This window comes from Sorex fumeus, unplaced genomic scaffold (genome assembly GCF_029834395.1).
Source record: "Sorex fumeus unplaced genomic scaffold, SorFum_2.1 ptg000029l, whole genome shotgun sequence".
In the NCBI taxonomy this organism is placed as follows: domain Eukaryota; kingdom Metazoa; phylum Chordata; class Mammalia; order Eulipotyphla; family Soricidae; genus Sorex; species Sorex fumeus.
This window is the reverse complement of record NW_026606086.1, coordinates 3,086,550-3,099,253: the sequence shown is the minus strand read 5'-3', so window position 1 is coordinate 3,099,253 and position 12,704 is coordinate 3,086,550. Positions and strand designations below refer to the sequence as shown.

General features: G+C 53.6%; 1 pseudogene; it reads right to left on the bottom strand.

Moving 5' to 3' along the window:
* The window catches only part of LOC130024587 (vacuolar protein sorting-associated protein 33A-like), a 31,725-nt pseudogene extending 26,287 nt beyond the window's left edge, over positions 1-5,438 (bottom strand).
* Positions 5,439-12,704: the final 7,266 nt, after the last annotated feature.

The following is a 12,704-nucleotide window of genomic DNA, read 5'->3' as shown; positions in this document are numbered from 1 at the left end:
CTCATACCTGCTGTCCACAAGGCTCCCATGTGGCCGCCATCTTTCTTTCCAGAGAGGAGAGGGCGAATGGGGCAACACCCTTTCCCCTCCGGCAGACTTGATGGGCTGGATCAACGCATAGTCCGTTCACTTTTCTGCTCCAAGCTGCTGGGTTCTGCATTAAGTCCTTGTGCTTCTGGGGCCGTGGCCGTGCTGGAGAGCCACTCGTGGGGGGCAACTGGTGACCTCGGTAGGGCGTGAAGGACGGACTGGAACGCCCCCCTTCCCATGAGGTTTTAGTCGCCCCCACACCCCCGGCTCATACCTGCTGTCCACAAGGCTCCCATGTGGCCGCCATCTTTCTTTCCAGAGGGAGGAGGGCGGAAGGGAGCAACACCCTTTCCCCTCTGGGCAGAAATGATTGCCTGGATTAACGCATAGTCCTTTCACTTTTCTGCTCCAAGCTGCTGGGTTCTGCATTAAGCCCTTGTGCTTCTGGGGCTGTGGCCGTGCTGGAGAGCCGCTCGTGGGGGGCAACTGGTGACCTCGGTAGGGCGTGAAGGACGGACCGGAACGCCCCCCTTCCCATGAGGTTTTAGTCGCCCCCACACCCCCGGCTCATACCTGCTGTCCACACTGCCTTGGTGTTTTATCAGCCTCTCCTTCCATATCCTTTTCGACTCTGCATAGTCAGGGTTAGGGAAATGAGATCCATTTATTACTGGATTTGGCATATCAATTTGGTCTATTAGGCATAGACCACGGATAGCTTGCCAGGCTCTGCCGTGTGGGTTGGATATTTAAGGTACCCTGAAAACTTAGAGAAAAGTAAATAATGTTCGCGGCCGCGTGCTCCCGGGAGCTTGTTGTGATAATCTCTGGATCCTGGCCGTTGTTGGGGTTACACGGCAGTTGGAGGGTGTAACTGTCTAGCTACTGACAGGTCCAGTCCCAAACCGTGCAGGCTTGGAGATCTCAAATAAATCACAAATAAATATGTGCTGAAAATAACCAGTAGGAAACGGGCTGGGACGGGCGTGTGGGAGAAACAGAATTTCCCGCACACCCTGCACCCAGCCCTGAGGACACACTGCAGAACCTCAAGAGTTTGAATGAAAAATGTAAGCAATTTTATTTCTAGAAAATGAAAATGTAAGATAAAAGTCTTCAGGTCTTGCCAAGACTCAATCAAGGGGAAAGGCGAGTCATGGAAACAAAATCACTCACAAAGGGCTAACTGGAAAAACGCAGTGACAGACTTGACTCTTTCTGGCTGGAGCGGCCCTGCCTTCCACTCTCAAAGCTTCCTCCACAGCCACAGTCAAGTCAGGGTGGGACGGGCACAAGGACAAACATCGAACAGCAGCAGAGAAACACCAGAAATCAACACATTTAAGGACAATTGATTTTTGAGAATTCAGTAAGGGCAACAACAATTTTAAGCCAATTTGTTGGAACAGGAGGTTCTCCATAAGCAAGAGGAGCAGCGGCCGGAGAGACAGCACAGGGGAAGGCGCTGGTCTTGCACGCAGCCAATCTGGGTTCTAGCCCCAGCACCACATATGGTCCCCGAGCATGCACAGGAGTGATCCTTGAGCACAGAACCAGGAGTAAACCTTGAGCACTGCTGGGTGTGGACCAACTCCCATCTCTCCCCAAAAGGAAGAAACTGGACACTTCCAGGAATCACTAAAATGCCAGTGTGAGTGTCACCATCACAAACGAGGCAGAAACGTGTGTCAAGTTCAAAGGGCAAACACTGAACTTACTCTGAAGGCGCCCTCCGACTCCATGGAGAGAAGGTCCCCGTCGAAGGGAATGAGGTCCAGGCTGTACTCCTCCCTACGGATGAAGGAGCCCAGGACGCCCAGGTCCTTAAGCCGCTGCTCACACAGCAGGCTACGCCGGGGCACAAACAAAATGTGGAAATCTCTTGTGGGGCCACGTCTGTCTTCACTGCAAGAGAAGGACCGTGCGTTGTCCCGAGGCCCCGACGCGAGGACTGTTCCCCAGGGCCCCACCTGTGCCTGACACACAGTGGGCTCTAAAGAGACGCTTATCAGCTAACCCCCCACTACTGACTCGGCCCAAGTTTCGAGTTTTCCTGCTCTCTTGATGTGATGCTTTTTCTGGAAACCGCTGACCTGTGCTCTGCCAAGGGCCAGTGCTGCTTCTCTTGGGCCATTGATGGGACATGAAAACTCTCAGGGTTGGGGCTGGAGCAACAGCGCAGCGGGTAGGGCGTTTGCCTTGCACGCGGCTGACTCGGATTCGATTCCCAGTTCCCAGCATCCTATATGGTCCCCTGAGCACCACCGCAGGTAATTCCTGAGTACAGAGCCAGGAGTAACCCCTGTGCATTGCCGGGTGTCACCCAAAAAGAGAAAAAAAAACCCAAAAACCTCTCAGGGTTATTGCAATGGACATCTGTTTCTTGCCGAAAAAAAAATGTTTCTATTTAATCAAGCGATGTCTCTAGGAAAATAAATGGTTGCTTCACACTGTGCCCGATCTTGCGCAAATACCCCGCATGCTTTTAAGTCCGTTCGTAGGGGCCACGTCGATCAAACGTAATGCAGACTGGGCTGGTGCACTTCCTCCATAAATGCTGCAGCATTAAATTTTAATCAGCTTCTCCTGACGTTGCTTATGAAATTTGAGCATATGGTATTCAGTACTTGAAAAAGAACCACTAGCTGTTTTTCTTTTTATAAAAAAATCTGGGTCCTTCTACTGAGACAGGCCGGAGCTTCCTACTGTCCTGAGAGAGTGGGTTTCTGTGGTTTGCCCTGCCTCCCCAAGCCCCAATGCACAAAGTTTCCCATTCTCTATTTATAGTTTTTGGGCCACACCTGCAGGTGCTCAGGGATAACTCCTGGCTATGCACTCAGAAGTCACTCCTGGAAAACTTGGGGACCACACTGGGTTCCGAGGATCTATCCTTGTCTGGCTGCAGAGTATCCTACTCCTGACCCCCCATTCTCCTCCGACACACTCTCACATCTGTCCAAAGATCCACTTCCTAGAGCGCTGGCAAGCAAAGGTGTCCTGATGAGCACTAAAACCACTAGAGGAATGATTCCGTATGGACCATGCATCAGTTCTGAGATACCTAAGCACATTTTCAGCAATTATATCCATCAGTTCTAGCCGGGGTCTGACGAAAAAAATGATATTCTTGACATCCGCTGCTTACAAGCGGCTTCCTTTGAGTGTGAACATTTTCTCCACCTCATGTTCCTAGGAAAGCACACATACAAATGGTGAACAGAACCCCTAAAGCTTAGCAGCCGACCCAAACGCGGACATCACTGCAGGCAGCCAACCCGGGTTGGATTGCCGGCCTCCCACACCGTCCCCAAACACCACCAAGAGTCATTCCTGAGTGCAGAGCTAGGGGTAAGTCTGAGCACTGCCAGGGGTGGCCCAAACAAAACAGACCAACAACAAAAACTCAGGTGTTCTAACACTCCCACTCCAAAGCACAGTAGACTTTAGTGTTGAGTCAGAGAATGCAGGGGTTACGGTACATGCCTGACACATGACTGCCAACTTCGCCCCCTGGCACCACAAGGGTCTCAAGCATTGCCATGTGCATCCCAAGAGAGGCCACTGGAGTGGCCTGGGATATCCCTGCCACCACAGCGCCAAGCCTCATCGAACTGCTAAGACTCACCACCAGGAGGTGCCCAGGGGCAGTGCTCAGGAGACCTGGGGCTAGGGAGAAAGTAGAGTGGTGAAGGTGCTTGCTTTGCATTCAGCTGACCCGGGGTTCTATCCCCAGCACCCCATACTGTCCACTGAGCACTGCCAGGAGTGATCCTAAGTGCAAAGCCAGGAGTAAGTCCTGAGCACTGCCTGGCACGAGCCCCCAAATAAAATTCAAAACCACTTTAGGATAAAAATTTAGATTCCCCAAAGCCAGGTGTATAAATTCAGGCTGAAGTAACCAATCCTGTATCTGAAAAACTTTGAGCTACATGAAGTAACAATCAGAAGACATGCCGCTCCGTGAAGGAGAAGAGGGGGGTGCACACCCACCCTTGAAAGGTCCACTGAAGGCTCCTATGCTGCCCGAGCCCCTGAGCTGCTTGTGCCCATGTAGCCGAGCAAATGCGGTGCCCGCAGCTCTCCTTGAGATGGGGACTTTTGTGCTTTCCTTTCTAATGTTGGGATGTGTGTAGGGGCTCTCTCTGTCTTTGGAGAAGCCCACGGTCTCTCCTGAAATGTTACTCTCTCTCCGCTCATCCTCTTCCTAAAGGTCACCAAATAAAATGTTTTTTTTACTTCAAATAAATAAACAAAAGGTCCACAGAAGATAAAACATTTACCACTCATAACAGCGTCAGTGATTCTAAAAACCAGACAGCTCTGCACACCACTTACTCCAGAAGTGGAACATCATATTACTCTTGTTAGAGTCCAGAATGACAGTTTCAAAAAAATAATAATAACCAAAACCTTTTTACCTTTAGAAGTGAGTACTGTGCAATCAAGCCAAATGGTCCTGTGAGATACTCATCTCAAACTATTGCCTGCGGGAGAGAGAAGCATCCCGTTCTTTTAGTAAAAGGGATTTCAATAACGGCCAACAGCAAACAACAGTCATTTGCAAACTCTGGACAAACAAAACTTGCCGTTAGCAATAGCTAACCACACTCCTATTTTGTGGCCTGAAGAAAAACAGCGTCAGGGCAAGGGGCGCTACTGGCCACGGAAGCACATTCACTGTCATCCACAAAGAGTGTGTATGCAGTGTCCTGGGGTCAGACTGGGGTCATGAACCCCGTGGGTGAACTGCCAAAGAAACCGTTCAACCCAGCATGTAACAGGCGTCATATAATCCAGCATCAATCAAATGAAAACCTCTCGTGTAGGTATCCCATAGGTATCTTAATTCTGAGAGAGTATTTGGAAAGCTGGGACAGTGTCAGGTGCCCCTGAGAGAGTCAGGCCTCCAGCTGACCTTCGCCTCTACCTAGGCAAGGATGGTGTCACTGGGGGCCAGGATGAATGCCAAGCGGCCTGTGAGCATTTCGCCTGTGCGACACCAGGGTCCTTTTTCCCAATTTGGCGTAACTGATTGGACGAACCGTGGAGGAACAGGCAGCTGCGAGAAGTGGTACCCAGGGTAGCATGCAGCGCCACCCCGCACACGGGGACAGCGGGGAGTGCCTGGATGCGTGGCTGTAATCGTCCTGCTGAGAAGGACTCAGGTCACTCCCATTTTCCTTCCCAGAGCCAGGCCACAGGGGCGGGGAGCGCAACGCCCCCTCTCTCGGGGCTGCCGACTCTGGGTGGCGCCCCCAGACCCAGAGGCCGCCACCCGCCCCGGCTGTCAGCTTGCCGCCCGCGCACATGTCCAGGAACTCGCGCAGCACGTTCAAGTTCACCCGCCTGACCACAGGTGCGTGGCCTTGGCTCCACTGGGGCCCGCCGCCACGTGACGCCGCAGTCATGTGAAAATAGTGACATCACACCCCCTCATCTCCCTCCATACCGCTAGGGGCGCCGGGGGTGCCCCACGGAGCCAGGGCACAGGCTTCCGAGACTCAGCGCTTCCCGGGGGCTGTACAGACCCCCCAGACCCCCAGCAGAGCAGGGGCACAGCGCTGCCTCGGCTCCCTTGGAGGGACCCTCCCGGGAAGCTGGGGGCGGGGGAACGAGGGCGCCCTGGTGTCATCTCCCCTGCACTGCCAGCTGGCCTTGCAAGGGCATGTTCCCCCCCCCCCGCCCCACCCCGGCTCCTGGGAGCGGTCTCAGGGGGTCCTTGGGTTCCCCTGGCCATCACCGGGTCCTGCCCAGTGAGGGACCGACCAGCAGCCCCAGCAGGCCGGTGAGCGGCTCGCTGCGCCCTCTGCTGGCCGCCGTGCGAACTGCACAGGTGCGGGGCCCTGCCTGGCGCGGGGGGTCCCGCCCACCAGCACCCAACAGCGCCTCGCTCAGGCCGTGTCCCCCTGTCCCGAGGGTTCCCTGCCCGCCCCTCAGGGCCCGGCCCTTGGCTGCGGAGCCGCAGGAGGTGGCGCTGCCCGCGCAGCGGTTCCTGTGGGGCCTCCGGCCGGATGCCCGAGCTCCGTGGCGCCAGGTGAGTTGGCGGGGCCGGAGCAGGGCCCGCGACTCCCGGCGGGCGACCCCCGGCGCCCGTCTCCCCGCGCGGGGCGGACCCCAGCCCCCGGCGCCCATCGAGGCGCACACCGAGGCCACGTGACCGTCTTTCCTGGGGGCAGCGGCGGGCGGGCGGCGGGGAGCGCAGGGCGCGCGAGTCCTGGGCTGAGGGCGCGGACCCCCGGCGCGGGGGTCTCAGTCCTGAGGCATCTGTCCGCAGGGCTCTGGCGGCGGGGGCGGGGACGGCAGGACTGGACGGCGGCCTGGGATCCCGGCCCCTAGGGCGGGGCGGGCGGGGGCCCCTGGCGTGCGGCTTTGGGTCTGGGTCCAGCGGTGGCCTTGGGCTCAGGCTTCGGGCTCCTCATCTCCCTCGTGGGGGGGGGGGGGGGGCACCCTGCCCAGCGCGGTCTAGGAGATGGGGGTCAGCGGCGACCCGGGCGGCCCGCACTTGCCGGCAGGGGGCTGTCCCCGCTGCAGCGCCCCCGCCCCAGACTCACTACGCACCCCCTCGCCTGCTACGGGGCGCCCTCCACTCCAGGTGGGAAAACCCCCAGCCAACTGAGCCTCCTAGGGCCCGCTGGCCAAGGACTGCTGGTCACAGGCCCTGAGGGTCCTCATGGCCCCTGGGGCCTCGACTTCCCTTCCTGTATCAGAAATCAACCCAGAGAGAGGCCAGTGCACAACTGCCCTAGAACCCCCCCTCAACGGCTCCCAGGACTATTGCGGGGGGAGGGGCCCAGGCTTTGATCCTTACACAAGTTTAGTGAAATTTTACTGACTGTGAGGGAGAAAAAGTTTGCCTGTGTGTACATGCCAGAACCAGCGTATCATTCTGTCCATTTGAATTTAAAGAAACAAGTTAATACCTTTGCGAGATGGAGAACAGAAAGAAAAAAAAAAGAACTTGTTGCAGCCCCACCCCACCCCCCCAAAAAAGAATTCTTTGAAACACCTAATCCCAGGAAGAAGTGCTATTTCTTGAATAAATTATTACCAAGCAATGACAACAATTAAAACACACACAAGGACATGTGGGGGGTAGCACAGGGTGGGGACGGACGTTCAGTCAAGACTGGGCAATGCCACAGCCTGGAAAGGACATGAGAGGGGACAGAAGTGTGGCTCGTGGGATGCATATTGGGAGAGAGACAGAGGTGCGTGTGAAGTGGGGGATCTCATTAAATTCTGGGGTCCAGGACAGCAGTGGATGTTCGTGTCCTACTCAGTGTTTCGAATCTGTGTGCCTTGGGGATGGAGGGAATGTGCACCCCTGGGAGAAGCTGGGAGGGCCACTGGGTATTCCCTCCAACCCACCTTGCGGCACTGGGTCATGCATGTTTAGATCACATGCACTGGGCCATAGCACCAGTGATGTGGGCAGGTGACACATTGAATGAGGCGTAACTTACAGCAACAAGCCGAGTCTCTCTGGTCCCCGGGTGAGTGGGTGAACGAAGAGCATGTTCCGAGTGTCAGATGCCTCCCAAAACTGACAGGAGGAATCGGAGACTGAGGCCCACGTTAGAAATGGCAGAATGTATGTCTGGTTAGTGAGACCCAAGATATCCGCACACACATTACAGAATTCTCATGGGTTTACGGCAAACGGGAATTCTCACAGAGATGAAAAGAGAAGTGTGTATTTCTCTCAGCGCCTGGCTCACGCTTACACTCCAGATCATTAAATAGAAAGCAAAGAATCTGAGACTAACAGATCTCCTGAATTCAACACCCAAGGGCTGGAAATACACCGGAAAGGGTGGTCTTCTGTGCAGTTAAGCTATTACATGAGCAACACCTCGCTAGGGAATAGGATCTTGTTTAGGTGGAAATAAGAGCATTTTAGTGGAAAGGAAATCTCTGATGCGACCCTGTGGGTCAGGAATCTTGACTTTCCTATGGCATGTGTTTGGGGCTGGGCTGGGGTCTACGCTTCACAGACAGGAGAGCTGGGTCGGTCCCCAGCACTGCATGGTCTCTGGAGGCAGGAATGACTGAAGAGCACTGTGTCCACAAAGCAAAACAAAACAAACTTACTTGGTAACTGATCGCACCATAAGATTATTTTAAGAGTTCCTTGCTCTAAATCTAACACATACTTAGAAAATCTGATTTTAAATGTTTATTCAAAGTGAAGGGGTTTAAGGAGGATGAGCAGAGTCTCCTGCCCCCGCGCCTGGCTGTCCTCGCCGGGACCCCTTGGAGGGGAGCAGGTTGAGTTTCCCTCCCCACCCCGACCAGGGTTCCGGCAGCCGAAGACCTCTACAACCAGCCACCACCATGCTGAGACCACTCTCCACAGGCATGAAGGTACTGGCAGAGGAACAAAGGCATGCGTGTCCTGGGGCTGAGATCTCCAAGCCTGCTCAGATTGGGGCTGAGCATCCTCCACTCAGATCCTCCATATTCCAGTAGGCAGGGGTTACACCCACCAACTGTCCCCCTTGTGCCCTGTAATCCCATCAACGGCCAAGACCCAGAGACTATAAAACCCAGCTCCCGGAGGCATCTTATTATCTCATTCTTTCTTTGGACAAACTGGCAGGCTACCGAATGTAACCTGCCCACACGGCAGAGTCTGGCAAACTCCCCGTGGCTTACCCAATATGGCAAATACCAGTAACAATGATGAGGCTCATTCTGCTAACCCTGAAAGAGCCTTGAATATGGCACTTTTTAAAACATTCTCAGGGCTAGGACAAAGGAGACATTACTGGGGCCTGTTCGAGGCAATCGACGAACAACAGGATGGTTGTGATCGTGATCGTGAGCAGATTCCGATTTTTTTTTGGGGGGGAGGGGGTCATACCAAGAGATCTCAGGGGATCCTCCTGGTTGTGCACTCAGGAATTACTCCTGGCAGTGCTTGGGGACCATATGGGATTCCAAGGATCGAATCCAAGTTGGCCGTGTGCAAGGCAAACGCTCTCCACGCTGGAATGTCGCTCCAGTCCCACATTCCCATTCTTTGGTCAGGACTCTCCAACTAGCCTGAGCCATCAGCTCTGAGGCCGGAGGGGAGGGCAGATTCCTTGGCGTGTTCCTGACACAAGCCTGGAACATTGCACAATCACCTGGCAGCCTTTCCTCGAGTGGGCACGTGTGGCAACCCCTACATGGACACGGCCAAACAGACCCCGGCAGCTGCTCCTGTTGACCAGTCCTCATGGCTAATTCCATTGGTCTCTTCTCAGCTCTGACTTCTACCGTGCAATCCACAAGTGGCTGGAGGACATCGGGCCTCTTTACCGATGCCCGAGTCACAAATACGTGGGCCCCTTGAAAGCCACACGCTTTAGATTTGGTGTCATGAGCAACAGCAGAGGGAGGAGAGCCGGAAGGGAGGTGTCCGGGGCCAGAAACCTTTCCCAAGGGATCACACTATCCAGATTCTTTCCTTACGACTTTCATAAGAAATAAATCTCAGTCATGATGCAAATGCCTTAAAGTGTTACTAGGCAGCCTTTCAAAATGCAAAAAACAAGAACCAAATATTAGAAACTAAAAAAATATATGAAATTTATTATAACGTGGATAGAGTTTCTTTAGTCTTTCCATCAAAGACACACAGATAGAGCAAAGGAAGCAGGAGTGGGAGGAAAAAGAGAGGGTGAGGTGAGCACGGCAGCGCGTGAGCGCAGAGACAGCCAGACATCAGCACCCACAGTGAGCTCAGGACCGCGGACGCTGCCTCCCGGAACCGCAGAGTTCCTGACCAAAGCCCGAGCCTGACATTCTGGTTCTGGTATCTGTCCTTGGCCGTCAGGGAAGTGGGGTACGCCGAACAGGACCACCCCGCCCCCGTCTGCTCTGGGCTTTAGCAGTGGTCGGAGCAGGGCAGGACTGGCCCTGCCTTCCGCAGCTGGACCTGTTTTCTTTTGTTTTTTTATTTATTCATTTATTTATTTATTAAATTTTATTTATTTATTTTTATTGAATCACCATGAGAAACTTACAATCTTTCATGTTTGGGCTACAATCACACAATGATCAAACACCCATCCTTCCACCAGTGCACATTCCCCACCACCAATCTCCCAGGTATACGCCCCCCTTCTACACCCTCCCCCTGCCTCCATGGCAGACAACATTCCCCATACTCTCTCTCTACTTTTGGACATTATGGTTTGCAATACAGACACTGAGAGGTCATCATGTTTGGTCCATTATCTACTTTCATCACAAATCTCCCATCCAGACATATCTGGACCTGTTTTCAACCTGTCTGAAAACCTAACTTGGAGACAAGCTCCCGAAAGAAACGCTGACTTTCACCTTTGGCACACATCGCGTGCAGCTAAGCTGGAGATAACTACGGTCTGGGGAAAACCCGCAGCAAACCCAGGGGCTGGGTGAGTGTATGTAGGCGACATCCTCTCTCAGAGGCAGCAGTTCTGCGCCTCCATGTGGGAGCCCAGGATGGAGAGAGCCTCCGCCATCAGGACTGAATGCCAACAAGGCCCTTGAGGGCAGGCAGCGGTTTCTGCATGAACCCAGGGAAACTGGACCTAAACCCTTCTAGGCTTTCAACCTGAGAGCAGAGCAAATTCCTTTTAGCACTTTATGTACCATCACACTCAGACCTACATCTGAATCCTTTACAATCTCTACCTGCCGATGAAGATCCTGAGATTAGCTACAATTGAGTTGTCTTCAGATTTCTGAATCAGACACAGCTTGCCATGATTAACGAGAAGAAACAGTTCAATATTTGTTTTAAAATTTTTTAATAGTTTTAAATTTTTTTACTCCCACAAAAAAAAAAATAAAGTCATCATTTGTTCCTTAGATTCACTGAAAGTTTTTTTCCTTCGGGGTGGATGGGTGCACACCAGGCCATGCACAGGGTTTACCATGGCTCTGGGCTCAGGGTACCACATGGGGTGCCAGGGATTGAACCCAGCTCAGCTGTGTACAAGACAAGATAGTACCAGTTCTACGACTTCCCCAGCCCCTGAAAGAATGACTTTCCATGGATGGCTGCATAAACATTCCTGGGACATAGGGGGAGAAGGGGAACAGAGGTGATGAGACAGCAGAGGGAAATGGACAAGTGGTTAAATGGGTCATTTATTTTTTAAAATTTATTTATGTATTTATTTTTGCCGGGGGTCACGCCCGGCGATGCACAGGGTTACTCCTGGCTCTGCACTCAGGAATTACTCCTGGTGTTGCTCAGGAGACCATGTGGGATGCTGGGAATCGAACCCGGGTCGGCCGCGTGCAAGGCCCTACCCTGCTGTGCTACCGCTCCAGCACTAAGTTGCATGCCAAGACGAGTGTCTTAAAAAACAAAACCAAAATGAAACAAAAAACTGCTTCCCGTTCTGACGGATGGTTCCTCCTCAAGCCAGGGGCGCCAGCCTTGATTCTGGGGGGCTGTGCGTTGTGGGGAGCGCGGGGGAGGATGGGACTCTGGTGTCTGTGTGCCCCCAACTTGGGAGTTGTCTCCTGCAAATAGCACCAGGGATGAACCGACCATTTGGGACCAGCTGTGGGGGGCTGGGAGGATGAGCAGATGGAAGGACCTGAGATGGGAGGCAACCGTGGACGCGCAGCAGTCCCCGACAATCGCCACTCAAGAGTACAGAGGAGGGGGTCTCCCCGCAACCAGAACTGACGGTGGGGGTGGGGTGGGGGGTGCGCTGTGTCACAGGGAATTACAGCACAGTAGATTTCATGGGAAACGCATTTCCCTTCCTTGTGTCCTCCATCTTCGGCAGCCTGGCAGTGGGCTGGCCTTGGGGATACTCCTGGCTCCTTGCTGGGGGTGGGTGGAGGGAGGGAACTCTGCCTCCTGCAAAGCCTGTGCTCCCTGTGGCCCCAGACTTCAGAGCAAAGCTCAGATATGCTTAGGCCCATCTGCCTTTTTCTTTTCTTTTGTTTTGGGGCCACACCTGGTGATGTGAGGGGCTTCCTCCTGGCGATGCGCTCAAGGATCACTCCTGGCGGGGGAGGGTCCACCTGGGATGCTGGGGATCAGGGATCTACCCTGGGTTGGCCTCAAACAAGGCAAGTTCCCTGCCCGCTGTGCTATCCTGCACTTCCCCTATTTGTCCTTTTCATTCTGACTTTCGTTTGCATTTCTGCAGGAAGTTCAAATTCTGGGCCTATCTGCCCCACCTCAGTTCAAGATTTTTTCCATCCTGTTGAAGTATGTCTTTTTCTCCTGATACTCTGGTTGAAGTTTTTGTTCTCCTTAGTCATAACAGTACATGCAGAAAACGAATCTGTAACAAGAGAGTTCTTTTTTGTGGCACATTTGGCGGTGTTCAGGGCTTACCCCTGGCTCTGTGCTCAGAGAACACTCCTGGCGGTGCTCGGGTGACCATACAGAGTGCAGGAATTAAGCAGCACATGGGCTCCTTTGTTCAAGGTGGCCTTTATAGGGTTTCTCCAACCTGCCCCCACGTAGGGCTTCTTCCCAAGTAAAAGTCCGTTGCTAAGGAGGTTACCAGGGAGGTCCAAAAAGAGGAATTTCATGGGGAGGAGGCCTTTATCCTCAGGGTCTGCGGATGGTCTTATCGGGCCTTTGCTTTCTGTATCCACAAGGTGGGTCATTCCTAGAATTCTTCTTCCATGAAACTTTGTTTCATTGCAAAGGGCCTTTCCCCATCTAC